The sequence below is a fragment of the Hippopotamus amphibius genome, chromosome 1, assembly GCF_030028045.1.
Source record: "Hippopotamus amphibius kiboko isolate mHipAmp2 chromosome 1, mHipAmp2.hap2, whole genome shotgun sequence".
NCBI classification, from domain to species: Eukaryota; Metazoa; Chordata; class Mammalia; order Artiodactyla; family Hippopotamidae; genus Hippopotamus; species Hippopotamus amphibius.
The window spans coordinates 121,114,666-121,120,889 of record NC_080186.1 but is presented as its reverse complement, the minus strand read 5'-3'; positions in this window follow the sequence as shown (position 1 = coordinate 121,120,889).

Below are 6,224 nucleotides of genomic sequence, written 5' to 3'. Positions count from 1 at the left end.
ACCCACTAAGCTTTTGGGGCAGCACTCCCTTGCTTGCCTCACAAGTGTCCTATACTAATAAACTCATTCCATACCTGTCACTGCCTCTCAATGAATTCTTTCTGCGTGGAGACAAAGAACCTATGCTTTACTAAGTCCTGAAATGCGTTCTGCAGTTTAGAAAGGATAATCTTTTTGAAAATGGTGCAATTTGGATAAGGAAAAAAAAAAAACTTGCACTTTTCTCATACCATATTAAAAAATCAACTAGAAATAGATTATATCCTGCCTGCAAAAGCTGATATTATAAAATTTCTTGAAAATAGTATTGAATAAAATGTAGAGAGCTTAGGTTTTGAAAATATTTCTTAAATATGAGACAAAACATGAACTATAAAAGTCAAAATCAATAAATTGTACTTTAGCAAAACTAAAAAAAAAATCTTTTACTCTTCAAAAGACATAAAAAAGTAAAGGCAAATCACAACACGGTAAAAACATTTGCATAGTATACATGTGACAAAAAATTATGCCTAGAAAATGTAGAGAACTCCTACAATTCAATACAGAGACAAATGATCCAACCTAATAATTGCAAAGACATTCCAATTAGGAAATGGAAAAAAGATTTGAGAGTAACTTAGCTAAATAAAATACAGAGATGGCCAATAGACACACAAAAAGATATTCAGCATCATTAGTCGTCAAAGAAATGCAAATTCCAGCCACAATTCAATACCACTGTGCCTCTACTTGAGGGATGGAATTAAGACTGGCAAGTTTTATTGATATGTCAAGCAATTGGTAACATTCATACATTGCTGCTGAGAGTATAAGATGGCAAAATTATTTGACAATCTCTTATAAAGTTAACATATATAAATGTTAACTATATAAATATGTTCAACTATGTAAATCACCAATTCCACACCTAGTTATTTGCTTAATAGAATGAAAAATATCTCCATACATTTATGTAACTGCATACATACAAATATTTGTGCAGGTCTCTCCCTAAGACCTATAAATTGAGAAAAAACTAAATGTCCATTGTCATTTGCCTAAATAAAGTGTAGTGTATTTATACAGTGAAACAAAAAGAATGAACTACCACATCACACCTAACATGGATAAATTTCAAAAATAAGTCTAGTGAAAGAAACCAAAAAGCAAAAATTACATACTATGTGATTCTATTTATATGAAATTCTAGTACTGTCAAACAAAGTTTTAGTGACAAAGAGTAATCATTGGTTTCCTGGGACTGGTGGTGATATAGGGAACTGATAGGGAGGGAGCATGAGGGGAAGTTTCAGGGTGATGGATATGTACTGTATTTTTATCATGGTGGTGGTTACACAGGTATACATGCTTGTCAAAACATATCAAACTGTATACTTTAAATGGGTGTCTTATTGTATTTAATTGTGCCTCAATGTATTCAGTTAAGAGATGAAACATAAACAAATTAAGCTCACAGCTGCATAAAAACTAAAGGTATAAAACTTCTAGAAGTAAATATAAGGGAATGTTTCTTTAGCCTTGGTTTAGGAAAATGTTTCTTAGACAAGATGCAAGAAACAGCAAGAATTTAAAAAGTGCTAAAGATAGAAAAAAATTATAAGTAAATATATGTATATATATTAATTCCCTATAAAACATATGGCAAAAATAATGTTTTTATTCATCTATAAAAAAGAATGCTATCCTTTTTATAACAACACAAATAGATCTTGAAGGAGTTATGCTAAGTGAAATATGTCAGTCAGAAAGCCAAATACCATGAGATCTCACTTATATGTGGAAACTAAAAAGTTGAACTCATAGACATACAGAGTAGAATGGTGGTTGCCAGGGTTTGGGGTTGAGGGAAAGGGGGAGATATTGGTCAAAGAGTAGAAGCTTCAATTTATAAGATGAATAGTTTGTAGGGATTTAGTATACGGTGTGGTGACTATGTTAACAATACTGTATTACATAATTTAAAGTTACTAAGAGAGTAGATCTTAAATGTTCTCACCAAAAAAAAAGAGATAACTATGTGATATAATGGTAGTGTTATCTAACCTTACAGTGGTAATCATTTTGCAATATATACATGTGTCAAGGTGTACATCACATTGTACACCTTAACCTTCCACAATGCTATTTGTCAATATATCTCAATAAACCTGGATAAGAGAAATACTGTGTTTTCCTGAGGTAGGGAGTCAACTAGGAAATGGCATAAAATAATATGTAGGTGACAAAAATACTGTATTTCTTGATTAGTGTGATGGTTTAATGAATGAGTGTATTTGTAAAACACAAATAACTTACACTTAAAATATCTAAATTTTATTTATGTAAATTATCTCTTAATTTTAAAAGTAAGATAAGGAAAAATATAAATGCAAAAGGTAACTGAGACCCCCAAGGCCACATTTTCAAAAAGCAAATCAACAAAATATACTCAAGGAACTCAAAATATGGTATTAAAAATTGTGAAAGAGAAAGCAGAGAAAAAGAGCAGCCTTTTTCCTGGCAGTCCTAATATCAGGAGAGCAACATGAGCTAAAAACAACTTCCAAAGGCAGTAGCTTAAAAATCTATTGGCCAATCTGAGAACATTAGCCAAAAAAACAGAAAGTCTACAGGCTCCAGTTAAGAGTTGAATACATTCTAATGACAGCACAAGAGGGAGCTCTACAGTTACATAACTAGGAATACTGTAATAGACCAGGCTTTCCTTCTAAGAATACAAGATCGGTCTCACAGAAACATGGGCCTAGAAAAAGAGTATGCTCAGATCCCATATAAAGTTATTACATAGGAGAAAAAAAAAAAAAACAGAACAACATCCCTATAGGAAATAACTGTGCCTTTGTAGTGAAAACCAAGATGCACTGTGCAGATTCTCCTTCAAACAAAGGACTTGTTGCCCCATCCAATGCAGTGTATGGGTAGGCAGGCTTCAGCTGTCTGCCTCTCCAGACTTTTTGGCAGCAAGATAGGCACATCACTCACATTACCGCCCTTTCCTGTATCAGCCTACACCCAAACACTGACCAATGCAGTTTTATAAATGCTTGGCCATCTTGGCCCAACAGAGGACACCTCTAAATGGTCATTCCACTACAGAGCCCACCATCGGGCCAGCTGAGGCTGACACTAAGAGTGCTTTCAGCTTGGTTTCTCTCCCTGCCCAATACATCCCCCTCACTCCACATGTGTTAATCCCAGGCATTTATTAATAAACATCCTACATGCCAAGGACTCTCAGAGTATGCTTCCCAGGGAAAAGCCTGGAAGATATACTTCTAAAATAAGTGAAAGCTAACCAAATATTTCAAAATAAGCTAAAAGAAATTTAGGAGTGGTAGAATGTGTGAAATAATAACAAAGATCACGATTCAAAATAATTCAGTTATGAGTGCTTGGAGAAGGAGAAGTTTTGGAACCAGAGGAACATCAGGAAGCAGTTAGAAATTAAAGTAAAACCATTTCAGGGAATGTAAATTGGTGCAGCCACTGTGGAAAACAGTATGGAGGTGCCTCAAAAAACTAAAAGTAGAACTACCATATGACCCAGCAATTCCACTCCTGGGTGTATGTCTGAAAGAAAACAAAAACATTCAATCAAAAAGATACTTGCACCCCAATATTCATAGCAGCATTATTCACAATTGCCAAGATGTAGAAGCAACTTGTGTCCATCAATAGATGGATGGGAAAAAAAAGAGATGTGGTATATATATATATACATATATATGTGGACAAAATTTTGCCATTTGCAACAACATGGATGGACTTGGAGGGCATTATGCTAAGTGAAATGTCAGATAAAGACAAATACTGTATGATATCATCCATGATATGGAATTTAGAATATACAACAAACTAGTGGATAAAATAAAAGAAAGTAGACTCACAGGTATAGAGAACAAATTAGTGGTTACCAGTGGGGAGAGGAAAGGGGGAGGGGCAATAAAGGGTAGGGGACTAAGAGGTATCAACTATAAGGTATAAAATAAGCTACAAGAATATATTGTGCAACACAGGGAATATAGCCAATATTTTATAATATCGATAATAATAAATGGAATATAATCTATAAAAATTGTGAATCACTATACTGTACAAAACAGAGGAAGTTTCAAAAAGAAAAAGAGAAACAATTTTAGGTATTGATGAATCCAGTGACAGGGCAGGAATAAAGATGCAGATGTAGAAAACGAACTTCAGGACACAGGGTGGAGGGCGAGGGGGAAGCTGGGACGAAATGAGAGAGTAGCATTGACATATATACACCACCAAATGTAAAATAGATAGCTAGTGGGAAGCTGCTGCATAACACAGGGAGATCAACTTGATGATGGGTGACGACTTAGAGGGCCAGATGGGGAGGTTGGGAGGGAGTCACGTAAGGGAGGGGATATGGGGATATATGTATAAATACAGCTGATTCACTTTGGTGTACAGCAAAAACTGGCACAATAGTGTAAGACAATTACATTCCAATAAAGAGCTTTAAAAAATAAAGGGAGAGAAACTATTTTATAAATGAAATCTAAACCTGGAGAAAACTGAGACTGAATAACATGATGGACAAGGCCACAACAGAAAAAGCAGATATGAATAGAGGGGGAAAAAACTGGAGAAAACTATAAAAATAGTTCTAGAGGATACATTCTCTAGAATTTTAGTGTTATAAAGTTTTAAATTAAGCAAATACTAATGCATGATATTAGAAGGCATGAGTGTTGTTTCTGCTGGAGAAGAGGGAATGAGTAATGAGGTGTTTGTAATATTGTATGTTTTGACCCATTCATGTTCACTTTGTGATAATTTACTGATACCCTAATCAAAATTTGTCAGCTTTTCTGTCAGTGTATTTTGTTTCCATAAAAAAGTGAACATAATATACTGTTCTTTCATGGATGCAATATATTTTATATGAGTACACTAATTATAATATTTTCTATACTGTGCATCTTTTTTTACATTTCCTCTGAGAATTTGTATGAAAATGTACAGTGTGGGGAATATATGAATGTGAGTCAAAAATTATCTGCGCTTCAGTTATATTAAATCTTCTATAAATTCTACAGCCAGGGTGTGGATAATTTTTGACTCACCCTCATAGTCAATATTTATGTAATATCTTTGTATTGTGTAATATCTTTGTATGGTGCCATATAACGTGATCATTTTGAAACCTGTAGAAATACTGAATTGCTATGTTGTGTAACAGTAACTAACATAATGTTGTAGGTCATTTATACTTCAAAAACAAATAAACAAAAAAACGCATACAAAAAGAGATCATGTTTGTGGTTATCAGAGTTGGTGGGTGGGAGGAGGAGGAATTGGACAAAGGTGGTCAAAAGCTACAAACATCAAGTCATAAGATAGTAAGTACCAGAGACTTAGTGTACACCATGATAAATATAATTAGCACTGCTGTATGATGTATCAGAAAATTAAGAAAGTAAATCCTAAGATTTCTCACCATGAGGAAAGAATTTTTTCTGTCTTTAATTTTGTATGTATATGAGGTTATAGATGCACATTAAACTTATGATAATAGTTGCTTAATGTATGTAAGCCAAGTCATTATACTGTACACATTAAACTTATACAGTACTGTATGCCAAGTATATATCAATAAAAGGAAAAAAAATAAATTGTAAGCATTAAGCAACTTTTATAGAGTTTGATACTATTGAAACATCTAATGAGTGAACACATATTTTGAAATGATAATAGAAGAGCTTTTTCATCTCTTTTTTTCTGCCAATTCATTTTTTTAAAGCGCTTTATTGTAATATAATTGCCTTACACTGTTGTGCCAATTTTTGAGGTACACCAAAGTGAATCAGCTGTATTTATACATATATCCCCATATCCCCATATCCCCTCCCTCCCACGACTCCCTCCCACCCTCCCTATCCTGGTCCTCTAAGTCATCACCCATCATCAAGTTTATCTCCCTATGTTATGCAGGAACTTCCCACTAGCTATCTATTTTACATTTGGTGGTGAATATATGTCAGTGCTATTCTCTCACTTCGTCCCAGCTTCCCCTTTGCCCTCCCCCATCCCGTGTCTGCAAGTCCATTCTCTACATCTTCATCTTTATGCTTGCTCTGTCACTGGGTTCATCAATACCTTTTTTTTTTTTTTAAGATTCTATATATATGTGTTAGCGTACAGTATTTGTTTTTCTCTTTCTGGCTTACTTCGCTCTGTATGACAGTCTCTGG